General features: G+C 38.7%; 1 pseudogene; it reads right to left on the bottom strand.

Moving 5' to 3' along the window:
* Window positions 1-6,098, bottom strand: part of LOC149242301 (putative sucrose-phosphate synthase 3) — a 62,358-nt pseudogene extending 56,260 nt beyond the window's left edge.
* Between the last annotated feature and the right edge of the window lie 14,350 nt (window positions 6,099-20,448).

The following is a 20,448-nucleotide window of genomic DNA, read 5'->3' as shown; positions in this document are numbered from 1 at the left end:
AGGATCCGAAGTTCTTTCAAGCTGGGAGGAGACCTGTAATAAGATACAATACAATACATTTTCTTCATAATATTTTCATGATCTAGCTGAGGCGGACATTCCCATGCTCAGCTTTATAAATTCATTTTCATGTACATAAGACAGACAATCGTCTGAGTGTAGACTGATGATTCTGATAGAGCCATCATCCCTTTGATTGGATGATTATCTATGCAACAATGATGTACATTTGATGTCTTTATTTTCCTGAATATATATCGCAGCCCGGATGGATGAAACTAGATCCGGGGTCTTCAATCTCGTTCGATCTTCACTCGAAGTACAAGTCTATCCATGTGAGAGATGTTTTGAAGTTGAACATGGAAAGACATCGCTTGATTACCAGCCAATAATATAAGTTGTTAACAAGCGCGAGAGGAATCACCGATAATGATAATGACCCTCAAGGTACTGCAGTACAATTCACGTGGTGTGAATAAAGGATTTGGCGTCGAACACCACGCAAAATTTTTCGGTCGAAGGTCATTGATGTAAACCTGTCGCTGGAAGTGAGAAACTTGCCATTGAGGCATGCAAGCTTCAAAGTACTGAATGGGGTGTTCCTAGATCAGCTTCTTGGATAATGAGCTGATGTCGACAAGAAGTGATCCGTCACAGGAGGGCCTTAATGAATCCCACATCAATGACACGGAACGGAGCAAATAATTTAAATGGAGGTGAAAACGATCTGGTGATATAAGGTTCAGGGTGGCGGTCATGAAAGAATGGAGTATAAATGTATTGTAGTGGGTGAGACACAGGTGAATTCTCTGAATGACTTCTCTTGAACATATCGGCGACACTGACGTGATGGATTGGTAGCATTAACCCCAAATGTGGATGGTATGATGGGACCATGGTGATGTGGCCGGTGAATGAAACAACCCAACCTGACTTGGATGCGGAATGAAAGTGTCATGTTCAAGAGCGACTTGCTACCAACAAAGTTTCTTCAAGTTTTCTTCCCAATTTTCCCCAATCATTGCTGACCAGTACCTCTTTATTTTTATCAAGCTTGAGGAGGATAACATATGCTTGTTCTATAATTTGCCCTTTGGGCAAACCCATCGCTATGTTTTAACGAGCCTAGCGATAGTGAAACTCGTTCTCGTCTATAGACAAGTTTGTCGCTATTAAAAATTTTAACGAGTTTAACGACAAAGATAACTCGGTCCTTTTCAATTTTAGAGAGTTTGAAAAGGAACGTAAAGGTAACTCAAAAATTCATTTTTCGTCATCTAATCCCTTAAGTTCGAAAAAGTATAAAACAATACAGAAGGGATGAATTTTCGATACTTTTAACGAGCCGAACAAAACAAGCGCTCAATCTTTTTGTGTAATAATCCCTCAGGTCCAAAAAGATTAAAATTTAGAGGAGGGATAGCACTTCCGGTCCCTTTAACGAGCTGGAGAGGCCAATGGCTCGACAATCTTTCATATTTTACGAGTCAGTTGAAAAGAGCTTAAAGGAGACTCGTCTTTTGAGTAACGAGTGATAAAATGGGTAGCAACTGATTCCAGGTAAGGTTTGGAATTTTCCAATCACGGCAGTGTTACAAGGATGGCTAGTGAGATCACTCTTCACAGTTGTTCCTCAAAATGGGTAAACAATCAAATGGAGGTGAATGATCGGCCAATGTAAAAGTGGAGGTGACGGTGCAAACACGACCAAGGCTTTAAAGGTTGAAGTATTACATTCACGATGGTTATTTACCGGAAATTGGTTCATTTTTTAATGAGCTTAAACTCGGGGGGAAACATTTGCTCATGGCTTATGTTTATTTTTTAACGAGCTTGAACTATGCGCTAAAACTGCTCGATTAATCCAGTCGTATAATAAGAATGTTCCATATATGATAACGGCAATTTTTAGAGTTTTGCCCCACATCCTTTCTTTATGAAAGTTAGGAAACGACTAATCCTATGAGTTTAAAGGGTTAGAGGACCTACAAATTAAAAAAAAAAAATAGTCGCTCTTCGCTTGCATGCCAAAAGGTTTGCATGCCCCCAGGTATAAAATAAAGTTTCAAGGTTACCTTTTGTTCTATCGACAAAACATTTGTTTTATCAGGAAAGGTTTACCTCTTTCAGGTTACCAAAGATTGTTCTATTCACAGCGCAAACAAAACATTTCTTCGGCGATGTCTACCGAAATAGACAAAGGTGAGACAATCCACTCACATAACTTTGACGAGAGAATCTTATTCCAGAATAACTCCCTCTTCCAATCACGAACAGGAGTACAGACTAGTCATATTCTCTCGCAGAAACCTACCCTATACCCGAAATTTTCCTGCCAAAGTAGACCAGGGTGCATGCCCCCTGGGTTTCAGTCATGTCCCCCGGATTACTCGCGCTCATCAGGCAGATGGACTGGAGGTTGAGACATTTCTTGCGTGAAAAGACCATTCAGGGATGGTATATGACTATTTGCTCTGTGTGATCCGGGAAATGAAAGCTGGTCCACGAGCTTGACCACTCTTCCTTCGTGCGGAAAACACATTACTCTAAAGAGTGAGGAGACAATCGCTCCCATGCAATAAATATAGTCTCGTCCAAGTAGTAGATTATAATCCAGGGGTCCTTGAACTACCATTACGTTCATTTGAACAATTTTTCCCCTCAATGTTATTGGCACATTGGGAAGGATCCCTAACGATCGACTGGTTCCTTTATCAAAGCCTGTTAGATTTCTCATCTCAGGCAAAAGCGATGTCGAACCAAGCGCTTTCCAAGCAGTCGAGGAAAGGATACTCACAGAAGCCCCTTCATCTATGATGGTACAAACCATAACCATTCTATATATTTGGACAATAATTCGGAATGGTACACTAGCTGGTAAATGGGGTCTGCCTAGTTGATTCCAATCAAAGGAGACAACTAGGTTGCTTGGAGGTGGGACCGAATAGACGGCCGGGTATGACTCTGACGAACTTCCTTCCTGCGGTAAAGGAACGGGTAAATTGCCCCCATGTTCATTGGAGTCTGTGCTTACGAAAAGAATTTAGACAGTGTCGTCCTTGTTCTCTCCGGTGACTGTATCATCTGAAGATGGAACCTCTGAAGGCAAGACCGGGTCAACTGCCGCCTCAACCTTTTGACTTTCGTCTGGTATGGGTTCAGATGGTTTGTCTTCAATGATAGATGCTTCAGCCGACCACCTGAGCGGGCCAGCCGGATTTTCAACTAGTGACGGACTCGGCAAGAGTTTTTTATATCCAGGAGGAAGTCGTAATGGTGAAACCGGACGATCGTCCAAAACTCTTTTAGCCTCATCTAAGAAGGGACAATGGTGGACGGCATGATCACCTTCGCATAGTTTACAAGGAAATCTATATTTTCCTTTTTGTCTTGGGGCTTCACTTTCACTAGTCGACGGTGTGTTTTCAACATGATCATCAGAGGTTGATGACACCGGGTTGTGCAAATGAGGAGACCAGTCCCTTAAGATCCAAGGGATGCAAGGACAATCTCTATGATAGTGGTCTCCTTCGCAAATGACACATGGCGATTTAGGCCTGGTCGGTGCAGTGTGTGGATTTTCGCTAGACGACGCTCGTTTGCCCCCATTCGCTTTTGGCTCCTTCTTCTTCTTCTCTTTCTTCTTCTTTTCCTTCTTCTTCTCAAGTACTTGACTTTTGGCTTTACCAGCCCCATCAAGTGAAGAGGAAGGAGGAGAGGAAGAATTGGAGGAAGTAGAAGGTTGGTGGGCAACTCTGGAATCGTCTAGTTGCTGACTCGATTGTTCAGGAATTGCGGTGTTCTGAACGATAGAGGTTGAGAATTGCCATACAGGCAAGCCGATTGTCAGTCCTAGAAGCGACAATGTGGCCATATGGGGTGCACCAACATCTCCCCAAGAGGAGAAGGGACTAGGATTTCCTCCAAGGGGAATTCCTTTGTTGGTGGATTCCATTTTCTCAACCCAAGATCAACGTAGGAAAGGGTAATGAATATTCCGTTTAAAATAAATTTTAGACTTTTTGACACAACTTGTTTTTTCAATTTTTAAGAGTTGAGAGAAAAAACAAAAGATGACTCTAGTCTCCTTCGATTTTTAATGAGCCTGAAGTGAAAAGTGCTCAGATGGACCTTTTCTGTTAAAGAGTCTGAAAAGGAACGAAAGGGACTGCTCTAGAAATCTAGGTAGAGGGATTACCAAACCAATCGCAAAACTGCAGAATACTTTTTACGGTACGGCAGTCAATCTTCCCGAATGCTGTGTTCAGTGCATTGCGATCGATAGGGCGGCAGACACGGCTTCCTATGGATAAAGGATTAAGCCTATTGGGGTCTCCCAAAATATACTCGACGGTACGTGGGAGCACAAGTCCGTACTGGCACAAAGCCTAGCCCGATCAGCGCACCTGCAACACAGGGAATTTGAAATGCAGCGCACCTTCTACACTCGGGAAGTGCGCTGAATTTCAGATTCCCAGAACAGTACCTGTGCTGGGCCAGAAACGAAACTTTGCTTAGGTTCCGGGTCACAGTTTGCAGTTCAGTTCATGGATTTTGGCCGAACAAAAGGTAATCAGTAATGCAACAATCAGGGGTAGATCTAAGGAGGATCTAAGAGCTATCACAAGGGCAATCATAGAGTTTGTGAATCAGTTGTTTAAATCATAAACAGATCCCATGGATGGACTGAAGTGGCATTTATCTACTTTGCATTTGCTATGGAAAATGCAGTTCGAATGCTACTTGTAATTTTATGAAATAGACAACAAGGAAGATAAACAAACAAACTAATTCTTCCCCAGCGGAGTCGCCATTTTGTTACAGGGAAAAGTGTCTACTCAGAACTGCTTATCCCACTAAGGTGTGACGTCTGCCTTAGAAACAAACAGAGTAAAGCTACTTTCATTTTTCCTTTATGAATTATAGATAGAGAGGAACAAAGAAGACCAACCTCTGTCTTGCGCTAATCTCCTGGTTTGATTCCTCTCTTCCTTGATAGTCTTTCGATACTTGTTCCCTTGCACGCCTAGCTTCACAGAGTACTTGTAAGATCACAGTAGCATAGCACTATACAAAGACATGGATCTATAATCATAAACAATCTAGGATCAGATATAGATTGACCATACAAATGCAGCAAACACGAATGACACAAAAGTATGGAGGAGAACTTGAATAGCTTTTATTGATAAACAATAAAGAGCCAAGAGAAGTTACAACTAGTTGTTCTGACCCAGCATCAACCTCTCAGCAAGGAAGCCCCTCTTCACCTCATACAAAGCTTAGATCACCCAACAATCTGATGTTTGTCTCAAGAAACCAACAACAATTCCTTACAATATGCAAAATTCCAGCCTCTGGATCTCTGGGATGAGGGATCCATATATAGATATCTGTAAGGGAGATGAGTCAGCTTGTGATTTGATTAGTGTCTTCCCTCTGATAGTTCGTGCTTCCACTTGGAGATTGATGATCTCTTACTCATCCTTGGTCGAATTCAGAGAGGCAAGTGTCACAGGAGAAGTTTCTGGAAGCTTCCATTGCCTCTCCACCTTGCGGAATGACACTGCCATTTGTCATTTCTTGCTCATCACACCCCATAGAAGGGATTTTTGAAATGCAACGCACCCATACAGTGTGTTTAGGTGAGATGCAATGCACCTGGCCTGTGGAGCAGCTGAAATGATCCTATTTTGACCAATTCTGAGCAGTTTTTCATGGAGAACTTCTGGGAGAAGCTGTAATCTGTTGACCTTGTTCCTTTAGGGGTTAGAACAACACTTTTAGGGACTTAGAAGCCCTTGGTTTATGGACATTTCATGCTTGGGTTTGTAGTGCCCAAAAATGTCTATAACACCGGTCAAAAAATAGATCTCTGTGTAATCAAACTCAATGTCTCGGCCTCGGATAACGAACTTCCCATCAGTGGGATTCCAGGCCCTGATCAAGAGTTCCAGAAGGTCAGGCTGTGCCCGCAAGTGTGGAGTTAAGAAAAATTTAAGCAACCCGCACCCCCGCAATGCATTTCGGCACCCGACATCAGCAAAAGCCGCTATGTCCTCGTTATCGTGAGCGCGTTCCTGCCAAACGAACACCATTATACCCTACATAATCAAAAGATTTCATTAGGGCCCTGCTTACAGTGTTTCACACGTTCATTTGATCAAAAAACTTGTTGCATGGAGTCAGCACGACTGTTTTTAAAATAGTCGCGCTGATAATGGGCGCCTTTGATATTTTTTCCGGGTCAGCGCGGAAGTACGTCACTCTTCCGCGCTGATCCGGGAGTGGCATGTGGAATTTTTTTTCGGTCAGCGCGGACCCGATAGGGAAATCCACGCTGACCGAGAGCGGAATGCGTTTCAAAAAATCCGCTCAAACAACCACTTCCCACCGTTAAAATGCAGAAAAAAGACTTCAAAATGGAGCGTAAGGCAAGATGTATCTACCTGGAACTGACTTCAGGATGGATGATGCACGTACAAGGTGGAATTTCGCTCATCAACCTCAAAGCTCCAAGTCGCTCCACAAAGCTCCAATGGTAACAACGGTAAAAAATTTATTTACCCCCCCTTATTTATGGTAATTTTTAAAAAAATTAAATATTATTTTTCATAAATATGGGTTTTTTATGATGGTTTTTACCATATGCTCGGTTCCGATATAGTTTTACTATGTTTTTATGCACATTGTCTATATTATCTCGAACTGGTTTACGCGTGCGGTGTTCCTTGTGCAGGATCTTAGCTGGTGGAATTACGACAGTTCTATGCGCACTTGGTCCAGAGACGTCGTCTTTAAGCTCTTTTTCGACGTGAAACAAGAAAAGATAGCCGAGTCTCCCTCTCAACTCGTTAAAAGAAGCGAGAGGCGGTCGCCTTTAAGCTCTTTTTTCGACCGTTTAAACTTAAAAAGATCGCTGGGTTTTTGTCGTTTCGAACTCGTTATTGGCTACAAAACAACGTGCTTCTAACCGCTTTTCTACTTTTTCAGGTCAAAGTCACTACTTACGAAAAGTACTCCTCGATCATATTGGTCGGGCGGTTCTTTCGGGCATTGTTTTATACTTTTTCGGGCTCGAGAGACACAACTTTACGAAAAAGGACCCCCCTGGAGTTCACTTTTCTGCTGTCTTTTCAGACTCTCTAAACAGGAAAAGACGCCGAGTTCTTCCTTTGTCAGACTCGTTAAAACTTAATGACATCGGATTCTGTCGAAATGACGCCTTTCAAGCATATGTTATCCCTGTCAAGCTTATCATCAAAAAATAACCGGGGTACTCACCAGCAATGGTGGGGAAAATGGAACCACAATCATTGTCGTGTTGGCAGTATGTCGCTCTTGAACATGGCACTTGTCTGCATTTGTGTCTGGGTGGGAACATCTCATCTTGTTTTTACGCTTGCCTCCGTGGGTTTGGGTTATCCTGTTTGACCTCTCATCTGCTCATTGCCTTGTCGCCATGACCCCTGATCATTTAATGTCAAATACTGCCAAGTCCACTGTTGTGCCGCCGATATGTTCAAGAGAAGTTGACCTCTGCAAGAATACTCAACCTCCCTCTGATACCTCACGCAAAATATCTTATCCTTCTCTATCTCGTGTCGATGATGTGGGAAACATTATGGCCCACCTTCGATCAAGGTCACTTCCTGTCGACTTCAGCTCATTATCCAGGAAGTTGACCTAGAGACTCCCTTCAGGTGCCTTGGAGCTTGCATGCCTCAATGGCAGGTTCTTCGTGTTCGACGCGAGGTTTTCATCATTGGCCTCCGATCGAATGATTCTGCGGGTGTTCGACGCCAGCTCACTGATTCGCACGCCGTAGATTGTACCTATAGTACCTTGAGGACCATTGTCATTATTGGTGGTACCTCTCGCGTATGTTAACAGTTTTCATCATTGACTGGTAATCAGACGATGTTCTTGCATGTTTGACTTCAACTCCTATATTCGCATGCTTGGACTTGTACTTTGTTCGGGTCGAGATGGAGCGCAAGACCCTAGATTTTGCCTATTGAGATCCAGGTTGCGATTTTGTGGATTATTATGATCATTACATGACTCATTGATGGATGGCTGCGCCCATACCTGAGTCTTCATGGATGGCTGCAACCATACCTTTATTATTATCATCACAGTCTCATTAGCTGGGTGGCTGCGTCCATACCACAGACCTCTTTCGTATGTCTTTTGGATGGCTGCGCCCATGCCTAGACTACATGTCATTGATTATCAGAGATATCAGTTGTACTTGCGTGCAGGTTCTTCTCGGTGGTGTTCCAGTTCAGTCAGTTTCGTAAAGCATTTCACCCCTCCCACTCTCTCGGGCTTCATGCTTTAGGGGGCATCTGTTACACAGTAATTTGTCACTGCCTTCCTACCAGTCTTCCTACTATGTCATGAGTCCAAATCATCCATGCTCATGCTCTCTAATGTTGCCAAATGACCCACTTTGCCAAAGTTTTTCTATCATTGCGTCTGTTGTAAAAATAAACGCGCTGATGAGCGCTCCAAAACAGACCGAACGCGCTGCCAGCGTGGAAGTACACGTGATTCCCGCGATGGTCGAATTTCATGAGACAATGCGACTGTTGCTTATATTTGATCGCGCTGACATGACTTTCTTCGTTATGCAGTAGCGATGTCAGCGCTCCAGCATAGTTATCCACCCGCGATGATCCAGTCTGGGCGAGTTTGTTCTAACAGCCGGCCTTCCAGATGATTCCAGACCTGGTTGTTGGCCTTGTATATGTCACCCTCCCTTCTCTGGCATGTCTGTTTCGTCATTTGAGCCACCTTCCTTGGAGATAAGCTCATCCTCCCACCATTCATGGAGACTCCTTCTCCTATTTAAGCCTCCACCATTGCTATGAGCTGCTAGTTTTGGAATTCATAGTGTTTGGAGTGTTGCTAATAGTGTGTGAGCTTGATAGGTAGCTGGTGTGACAAGTGTGGGATTGTTAGAGAGATTAAGGAAGGTTGTGAAGTGTTTTGATCTTGTGTAAACTTGTGTGAGAGAGAGTTTTGTCTTGGGAGATCTACCTTCAAGGGTGAATGCTTGGGGAACTTGCTGGCTGGACCCTCTTGAGAAGGATTTGACGTCAGAACTATGGTTGTATTCTTCTTTGTTTATCAATAATAGACGACTATCATTATGGTTCCACTCTTATTGTCTTTATGATGGTGTTTGAGTTATATCTTTTCTGACTGATATATAGTTGCATCTATTGGATTTTATGCTTGTGTTTGTATCGTTCTTTGCATGTGCAGGTGTCCGTGCACGAGGATTGTGACCAGCCGGGGCAAAGGAATGGGAGCATCGACTCTTCTACAAGTACTAGCGTTGGAATCCAGGTAGGCCTTCATCATCGGTCTTTAATTTGCAATTAGGAACCTACGTGTTAGCGTTGTTTGATTGTTGCTAGACCCTATTTGGACTAGTAGGGATCGCCTCTGTCCGCAGAGGGGATTTATCTCCACAACACTACTATCCAGTGATCATGCTTCGAATCCACTTAGAATTGACTGAAAACATTTATTGCAAAACATATGTTAGGTCGTGTATTCACCAAGTACATCAATGAACTAATCAATTGTTTATATTTGGAAGGATCCATAGGGCTCGATTTGGGGTTGTCATTGGTTTGCAATCCATCATGTCAAACCTCTTCAACATCTTGATCACATACTTCCCTTAACCTAGATAGATATCATAAGACCCTTTCCAGACTTCTAGTCCCAAACAGTAGTGCATCAACCATAGATCCTTCATGTAAAATTATGCTGCTAGATGCTTCTTACATTCTTCAATTCGACCTTCCACTCCTGTTAATAGAAGAGCATCCAGATACAAAAGAATTATTACTGACTCTCCCTTCACAACCTTAATGTAAAGGTTCAGATCAACACAACTCTTTGTGAAGCATAATCTCTATATGTATGCATTCATTCTAGCATACCATGCCCTTGGTGCTTGCTTGAGGCCATATAATGCCCTCTTCAATGTGAAAACATATTCCTCTATGTATTTAACTTAAATTGCAAGGGTTTCTCTATATAGACTTCCTCATCAATTGTGCCATTCAAGAATATAGTCTTGACATCCATTTGGTGGATGTTCCATCCCATCAATGCTGCCAAAGAGACTAAGAACGTATAGTTGTATACCTTACAGTTAGAGAAAATGCCTCTTCATAATCGATTCCTTGTTGTTGAGAGAAGCCCCTAGCCACAAATATTTCCTTATATTTATCAATACTTCCATCTGCTGCATGTTTATTCTTGTAGAGTCGTTTGAAAGTTACCACATATTTGTCTTCAGGCCTCAGTACGATCTCCCAAACTCCATTTTTCCTTATTGATTGATACTCTTCATTCATGCCATCCTTCCATTCTTGGTGTGTGACACCTTCTTCAAAGGTGGATGGCTCTGATTCTATCAATTTCGTCATATATTCTGCATATCCACAATATCGTTTGGGTTTCTTGCTTTCCCTGAATGTGCCTTGAACTGCTCCATGAACTTCTGCATAAAGTAGTGTAGAATTCAACCAATTAGGTATCTTTATAGTTTCACAGATTACCACAGGTTGTATAGGCTCATTGGGACCTTCATCTTCATGATTTGATTCTTGTTCCTCCCTAGTAACTTCCTCTTCAAATACTAGAAGTTCTTCATCATCAGAGTCCATAGGGAGATCATTTGATTTCTTGAATGTAATACTTTCGTCAAATATCACATCTCGACTGACTTATATTAGGTTTCCTTCCTATGTAGATCCTATAGGCCTTATAAGAGTTACTGTATCCAACAAATGTTCCCTTCGTGCATGATGGATCCAACTTCTTTCTTTTGTCCTTAGGTATATGCATATAGACAGGACAACTAAAAATTCAGAGATAATCCACGGTTGGTTTCTTTCCATTGAATACTTCTTTGGGAGTCCTATTATCTAGTGACCTGTGGGGACTTCGATTTTGTATGTATACAACTATCTTCATAGCTTCACCCCACAGAAATTTCGGTAAATCTTGATCATGTAGCATAGATTTTACACTTTGTTCAGTGGATCGATTCTTTCGTTTTGCAACTCCATTTTGTTCGAGATTATATGGGACTATCAACTCCCTCTTAATCCCAAACTCTTTACAAAAGGATATAAATTCCTTGGATGTTTATTTTCCTCCATTATCATATCTTAAAATCTTGTTCTTTCTTTCTGTAAGATTCTCTACTTCAACTTTGAATTCTTGAAATTTGGTAAATACTTCATCCTTGGATTTCATTAAGTAAACCCAAGTTTTCCTTGAATGGTCATCTATAAATGTGACATAATATCGATGACCTCCAAGTGATTTCGGAGTCATAGGACCACAAACATCGGAATGAATAAGATCCAAGATTTCTTTTGACCTTGAAGCACTGGTTCCAAATGTCATCTTTGTGTTCTTACCCAATGCACATCCCTTGCATACTCCTTTGTGATATTCTTTCAGTTCAGGGATTCCATCTACTATTGAAGTTAGGGTTGGAAGGATTTTGAAGTGGAGATGACCGAATCTTTTGTGCCAAAGTTCACATGGGATGATTTCAATGTGAACTAATGCTTGAGCAAGGGGAGTTAACAACATGTAAAGTCTTCCTTCACGAATCCAATTCATTCTTGCATTTTTGATGTTTGAGTTTTTACCCCATACTACAACTTTTCCATCAATGGAATCCACTCTATCACCTTTATATTCTAGACTTGAAATGGAAAGTAAATTCTTATGCAAACCTAGAACAAATAGGATGTTGTTGAGATGGATATTTCCTCCATTCTTCAAATCTAGTAGGGTTGATCCAATTCCTCTCACATGATAGCTCTTATTATCACCAAGCTCTATGGAGTCAGAGGACTTTACTTTTGATAGTGTTTTTAGTTGCTTGTGATGTCCGATCATATGTATTGATGCTCCACTATCGATCACCTAAATGCTCTCATCTTGAAATGTGCCAGTGAGTGCCGAGAAGAGTCCTTAGTCCTTTGTCTTGATCACTTCCTTCTTTGGAGTAAACATAAGATTCCATAATTCTTTGAAGCTCTTATTGAGATGGCTTGCTACCTTTGAAAACTACTTTAGAAACTTCTTCAGTGTGGTAGAGATCTTCATAATTCCCTTAGCCAACCTTATCTCCGATACCATGTTAAGAAATATATAGGGAAATGATTAGAGTGATTTCTCTTTTCTTGATAACTGCTTGTGATGTCTTTTTACTTTTTATTACTTATTAGCTTGTTCACTTATTATTATGTTTATGTATCATCAAACATCTACCAAAACAGGAATAACAATAGTACACAAGAACACAGAATGTAGGATGCAAGCTAGGGCCAAATCCTCTCCACTTGAGAGGAAATTCCAAAAATCTCTTCTCTTCTTATATATTCTTCAATTGAAAAATTCCATGACCTCTAGACCAATACCAATACCCTCCATTACAAAGTCCAACCATTCTGGATGATGTGCTTCCTTAGATCAAGTCAAACCCAGTCAAATCTCTTCCAACAACACAACTTCGACCTCCAACTTCAGAATTTCGGCCTCTACTGTAGGTCTAAAATTTCAGCCCCCCCCAGCAGCAGTTTCTGCCACATGTGTGATCTTTTTCTTGCATCCCAAGGCTTCCTTAGACCTTATTTTGGCTTTTCTGCTTCTTCTAGTGCTTGAGGATGATTCAATGTGACATTTTTTGACCTTCTTTCTCTTCCTTCTTCAAGATCTAACCAGTAGAAGAAAAACCATAGTACAACAACATAAACCTTAGCCTTCCTTCAGATGTGTGAGAGAGAAATAGTCCAGAACAAGATTTATTCATCCTCTTCCTTCTTCATTTCATTCCTTTCTCTTTTTCTTCACTTGGATGAGTGAGTGAATGATGTCTTCCAAGGAGGTTGAGTTCCCTCCTTTATATAGGCTTCTTAAGGTGGATGTGGCTTCTCAATGTAGGTCGACTTTCCAGCTTCTAGGCCGACTTGGTCTTGAAGGGTATTTTGACACTTTTAATGACAAAAATAATTTTCTTTACAAGTTACAATGTGCTTGATGGGGTATTAAACTTATGACAATGACTCTTTTGACTTCTTGACCTAGGAAAAACCCAAGAAGCACTCAATGGGTGTTTGACCTCTGAAATAAAATACCTTGAGCATGAAACCCATGCTCCAAAAATAATAGTAATAATTTTTCTTTCATTTTACAATTTACAAGAATCAAAAGTACATTTCATATTTATGAAGACCCAACCTAGTTACACATTTTTCAACAAATGGATTCCAAGAGGGTCAATCTGCAAAATAAATGGCATTAATGCCCACTTCTTTTCATAGTTAATGCATGACACTTATGTCTATGCCAACTCCCAACACTTACGATCTCTAAACATATCTCATTACAATATTTCATATCTTACTATTAAGTATTGATAAATGTAGCCAATCAAAACCATAAAAATCGTATATGCCATCGAGAGAAATGTACCATAAAACTTACCATATGCATTTGGAAACCTTATATTAACCAAAATCCTTTGCATATAACATATGTGCAATATTCCTATCACACATCCTTCACACAAAGTATCATGCGATATTGTAGTATGACTCATAACGTTTGTATATGATGTTTATGCTCTATGCCTTAATAACAACAACCTCTGCATAGTGTAGCAAAATAATTTTCTCATAACATTATGATAAGTGCCAACTATAGTATGAGAACTTATGCCATAGCTCTTGGCATGAATTTATATATAAACCTTTTGCCACCATGTGCATTTTTATAATTGATCTCTGTATCATTGAATAATATCCTAGTACATATATGTTGCAATGTCAATTTAAACCATTGGGTAATGTAGTGCACACTCCATAAATGAGTTTTATGAGCTTCATATTATTATCAATACCTGTGTTATAACGTATATAATCAAGATGTTGTGTGAATATTCATTCCACCTTTCAAAATTAAAATATAATAACATACATGTGAAACAACTTCATATCATGAGCCATTATCCGTGCAAATACTTTTCAAAATTGATATCATATTCATCAATAAGGTGAAATGTGCCATATAGAGATATCTGAAATAATTTTACTAAGGGATTACACCTACTTTAGTTTAATTTTAACATGGGGATATAAGCGTTGCAACACTTTGCAAGCTTCATACATAGGTAGGTGATATGTTTATTAACATTGCTAACACAAGCAGTTAGAGATTTGCCTACAAGGACTCCATATGATTTCCACATAATTTTCCCTTTAAGAATAAGAACTTTCAAATCCTCTTGTTATCTTGATTATTTTAGTTGTTGGATAATATGTTAGGACATTCCGACACATAGGAAATAGTTAAGTACAACTTGGTCTAGTATAGAGTTAGGAATAGAGTTAGGTAAAGTGTGTTTCTTTACCGTTGTACATTTTGTAACTTACAATCCGACGGTCACGATATGTAGTGATCCGATCACTACATATCGTGACCGTCGGATTGTAAGTTACAAAATGTACAACGGTAAAGAAACACACTTTACCTAACTCTATTCCTAACTCTATACTAGACCAAGTTGTACTTAACTATTTCCTATGTGTCGGAATATCCTAACATCCCCCCTTAAGAACAACTTGGGATAGGATTGAAGGATTTACAAATATGACACGATAGGAGAAGGAAGGAGGCACTAGAGCCTATATAATAACCCCACTAGTTTTTGGATTCTGGATCTTCTAATTATTTGGATTCTATGAAGTGATAAGAAAGGGTCCCACAAATTGACGGATTTTAGATCTCCTCAGATATTTGAATTATGTTAAATGATGGAAAGTTTTCCAATAACTAACAAAGAGGCAAAAATAATAGAATATGCTCTTAAAGTCCTTTGAATGATGTTCCAAGGTTAAGGTTGCATTAACCTACACAAAATTTCCAAAGGTTTCCTTTTAAAATGGTTTTTTGCTAGTCGATCATTTGGATACTCGTTTAAGGAACATCAATTTTTTTTTTTTTAATTATGGTTCCTTGGACATCAAGGTTCCATTGTTGCTGTTACAAGGGATACATAAGGTTTACATATAGATTCTAAGAAAAAATGCTTACGGGAAACGAAGATGGCTCTATCTTATAACAAAAAGAGTTATGTTTTAAGACATTAAGCACGATTAAAAGGGTACATTGACTACTAAATCCGTGTTACAAGATGTCCCAATTAAGAGCCATTAATTTATGTTTTAATTGTTTAATAAAATTTATTAATATAATTCATAAATGTAGAAATGAAGGTTATTAACCCATGATGCAATAAAATTTATCGTCTGTTTTTTAACACATCTCTAGGTCCATACATTACAATAATACTATCGGATATTACAAAAGAGTTAGGATTGAGAAGTTTAATTTAGGCTAAGTAAGTTTGTTGGTTTTTTTTTGGAAATCCATTAAATCTAACACATGTATTAAACATCAATTCAATAATCATATTATCATGTGACTACAGGTCCATGATCTCTTCGATATATTGCAATATTAATTTAAATATCATTATTAATTTACTATAAGATTCATCGTCTGTTTTTTAACAGATCTCTAGGTCCATACGTAACAATAATACTATCGGATATTACAAAAGAGTTAGGATTGAGAAGTTTAATTTAGGCTAAGTTTGTTGGCTTTTTTTTGGAAATCCATCAAATCTAACATATGTATTAAACATCAATTCAATAATCATATTATCATGTGACTGCAGGTCCATGATCTCTTCGATATATTGCAATATTAATTTAAATATCATTATTAATTTACTGTAAGATTCATCAACTCTATTAAAATCAATCTAAATTTCATTGTATCTATTCCTTAATTTATATATATGTACAATTTAATTTATAGCATAAATAATTTAGTAAAAATCACGAGTTACCATTCACCAAAGAAGTATGGTAGAAATCTAAATTTGAGCCTCAACTTGCTTTAATGGATGAATTCTTCACGTTGAGATGCTGATATCCTTACAAATCTTGTTGTACATTGATGACCCACTAGTTGACCTCCCAACCTATTCCATGGGTATTCTTCCCCAAGTATCCCCAAGTTGCAATGGGGTTGTATGAAGGACATTGTTTCTCTATAAAATTGTGGTTGAAATTTCCCACTTGAGAAATTCACGACTTCTTCATAGTCCAGAATGACCAAACTCTCAACAATATCAAACAATAGTCACAACTTAAGCAATATTCATAATGTCATTATGACATCCATTCAACAATAATTTCATCTGTTTTCTGTTTTCTCTCATCCAGTACCCTCTTTTTATATGAAAGATGGTTTATGACACTTATCCCATCTAAGCAAAACTATAATTTACTATTCACTAATTTTTGTATTACTCATATCTACATGTGTCATTCATATATGCATGTGCACAAATAATTATCATTTTTAAAAATTAAATATAAACAATTTACTTGCTCTTTTCTTTGTTACCTATTTTTGCTCCTTGTTCCTTAGATCTTCTTCCAGTTTCTTGTATTTGTGCTACAAAAATAGTTACAAATCTAGTTAACTATTAATTTTCATTGCCTTGACTCTAACTTTCTCCCTTTTATCCCCAATTCCAAATTTTGGTTGGGATTCTATTTCCTATAATTTCTCTATGATTTAAGAGTTCTCTTGAATTGAATTTCCTTTAATAATAATTGGTTTAAATTATTTTCATGCACAACTCTTCTACTTATGCATTATTTTAGATATAGTAATATTTATTTATTCCAAAACATTATATCATATAATAATTTTATTGAGGGTCTATAATAAAAAGATTTAAATCATAATCGAGAATTTTACATTAATTTAAATTTATGTGTGGATCATAGCAAAAATCTAGATTTACATCAAAATTTGCCTTCTCACTAAGTTTTTCTAATAGTGTTAGAGGCCCACTTTTAGTATAGTACATTAACAAAATTACCACATGAATCATGTTCTTATTTGTGAATATGATATAGAAAATACCAACAATTTGACATATGCTGGCTTGCATGAGGCTATTAGAGAGGGGGATTACTACCTTGGCCAAGAGAGAAGACACTGAGGCTCTAAAATTAGGCAAAGAAGGATGATAACAACTCACATAATTTGTGGAAGAGGAAGTATAATAAATGCCTTGATGACCCGAGAGCTTCAAATCTTCCATTTCTCTCTTGAGTGCACTAATTTCATCCTCCATTCTATGGAGTTTCTACCTCTAACTTATCAGAATATCCATGGTGGTTGCCCATTGTACTGTTAGTTGTGATTGCTTTAGCTGGAGATAGTCCATGGCATTATAAAATTTTGATAGTTCTTTCGAGTCTTTGAAATTGGTTCTTTTCTTTCCTGTTTGCGAATGCTCTACCATATTTTCCTATTGTACTATGTCAATTTCCTCATGCTAAGAGGGACCTACTGATTTAAGTTTATTTTGTTGCATTCTCATTGGAAAATATAGGAAGGATAGGTCATGGAGTTGACTTTGTAATGAGGAGCGCTATAATTCCACTAGAAAATTTGATAAAGGAACCAAAGAGGTTATAGAGTATGGGTTAGAGAGAAAAGTTGAATAGGAAAAGATGGTTGCAAAATTAGAGGGAAACGATCCTCTCCCCATGTCATCCAATAAATGATTTAAAAACCAACAACTATGAGAGGAGGATACAGAGATGTGTGTAACAACCCCGGGTTAAAAAGTTCATGTAATAAAGGGTACTAAAGGAAAAAATAATACCAAGGTCATGGGACATGTATTCCAAGCTGAATGTTGGGGAAAGCACTATAGTGGGTATCACTCTCAGTTTATTTATGGCTAAGGAAATCAACAAAGGAAAAGAGGCATTAATTGACATTTTATTTATGAAATAAATGAAAATAGGAGAAAAGGAAGGTGAAGAGACACATATTTGCATGAGAGGGAAATTGAAGGAAAAATGAAGAAAATAGAGGCCTCAATGATAAAAAGGATTTTGAGGATCAATTCACTACTTTTGCTAGTTAAATCTTTTGTCAGTTTTGTTTTGGAATTAGTGAAAAGAGAGAGACAACACCAAGAGGAGAAAGCGTGCAAGAAAAGGACAAGTAAGGAAAGCAAGGAGAAGATTGGATCAACAACTTCAGCAGGAGGATTTTGAGGTAACAAGTTTCATGTGTGATTTCCTAGCTGATGTGTGAATGCATGGTACATGAATTTGTTTGTTTGGTTCATTTTCTCTCATTGGCATGGGTTTTTTTGGGTTTGACAATGGTTTCAACCTTTCCTTTCCATTTCCTGGATATCCATGGTGTGATGGAATTCATTTCTTGGTTGAGCTTTGGATTGCCGAAAGATTTTGGATCTGGGTGAGGTGGTCTCAAGAAAATTCCCAAGGGTTGGGGGTGGAGATGGTTTTCTCTGGGAATTCCTCGACAAGTGGGTGGAGACAGGAAAATTCCTCAAGGTATGGTGAAGGAATTCTAAGGCATCCAAGTTTGTTTTGGTTTTGATCTCTTGACCGGTTTTGGCGAGATCACAGTAGTTTAAGAGTGGAGGTGGTTTAACCTCTCGATTCCCTTAATTGTTTATGTCTTGGTTTATACCATGAGATCCAACATTCATGCTTGGAATATGGCATGAGGGTGATTAGTTGAAAGAAAAAATTGGTTCAAATCAATCTATGGTCGGGTGGTATGTGGAAGTCCATGACTTGGTTGGCTTTTGCATAAGTAATAAAGAGTTATTTTCCTATTGTGTTTTATGAGCATTCATACTTTTCATTATGTGGCTTTTATGGCTATTCTGTCACGGTTAATATTATGATTATATGCTGGTTATAAGTATGGTTCTATAACATGTTCTAGCTATGGATCTTGTTATGCTTTGATAGTTGATGAATGCATGGGATAGTAAGTGTTGTTGCAACTAATTGAAAGGGAATTAGACCTTCTCAGTGATTCACAACTAAAGAACAAAGATTTACACTCAAATATGCAATCATGACTTGTAGCTTACATGTTTACCATGTGTTTGACGAAATGCCTAATATGTTATGGTTTTTCTAGGTCAAGTTTCTGAATCAAGTTTATATGTTTATCCTTGTCATTATGTCATTTATCATTTTGAGAAGTTACAAGCAGTTCTGGGCAATGGTTTGGAGGCTGACCTAGAAAGGTGGCTCATATCTTAGGACCACACCCTCCGAACGAGAGATTTTGGGTTATAACTACACATAGGCAGTGTTGTGCATGTAGTTGGAGGTCTATAACCGCACCCCTGCCTTGTCATGCATGCGGTTGGGGCTCTAGGTAAGTGAAATATGGTTCCATCTCAAGGATTGACCACTTGGGGTGTTTCTTTAGCTCCTGGGTGATCTGTAGTCCTTGTAGGATGCTAGTTTATGGTCATTAAGTCTCACTTATAGGCCCCACTTCCTTAACTTCAACTAGGAGGTCGGGTCATGTCACAATGGCACTCCACTTCACATTTACCCAAAGGGCTTGTAAAAGGAGGTAAATGTGGGAGGGGTTGTGTTATAATGTGAATATGATCAAATTGCTTAATGCCATAACTAAATTTGAGCTCAAGTATGCCTCGTCTAAGGATTACCATTCTTGGTACAAAGGGTTGAGGAGGAGTGTGAGAAGTTGCTTGAGAGTGATTGCCATATTATTTCATAGTATGTAATCTATCCACACTTTAGTTAGCATTGAAAAGTGCCTTGATCAGACATCCATAAAGTACCAACATTCAAGATATTAGGGAGCGACGTCCCATTTCATTAATTCTAAGAGTTCCTTCCTCATATCCAATGGATTTGTTTGCCAGTTCATCATCCTGAAATTCCTTAATAGAGATCAAAGCCAGAAAAATCTTCTTCAAGGTTAATTTAAGTCTATAATCTAAGGGGAAAGTGTTGAAGTACGAATTCTTGATTATTATGTTTAAGTCTCCCACAATGGTGAATTTGCTAATGTTTAATGCAAAATCTTGTTTTATTCTTTATTTAAACAACATACGCCTTCACTTGATTATTTGGGGCTCTACCCAAACTCCATTAGAAGGATATTTCTCCTTGTCCTCCAGGATGCACTGATTCCCCCCTTGCACCTACCATCCCTGAGGGTTTTTGAATGATCTAAATATAACCAATTTATTTTCCCTTCAAAGCTAAAATGCACTAGAATATTATCTTTTACCTAAAATGCAATGCATAACTAATAGCTTTCTTAGGACATTTTTTTGTTTACTAAAAATATTATTTTCAGAACATATTATCAAATGGTACCAAGGGTGTCAGGCACATCATTCCCTTCAAGATTTACCTTTTTTCATTCCAAGCGTGTCATGAGTTCATACCCTTCAAGTACTCGACTATGTTAAGGGGGATGTGGTGCAAC

Source organism: Pinus tabuliformis, chromosome 8 (assembly GCF_031772625.1).
Source record: "Pinus tabuliformis cultivar Carrire ecotype Pingquan chromosome 8, CPIR1, whole genome shotgun sequence".
Lineage (NCBI taxonomy): Eukaryota > Viridiplantae > Streptophyta > Pinopsida > Pinales > Pinaceae > Pinus > Pinus tabuliformis.
Note: the sequence above shows the minus strand (reverse complement) of the source record. Positions and strands in the feature narration are given on the sequence as shown.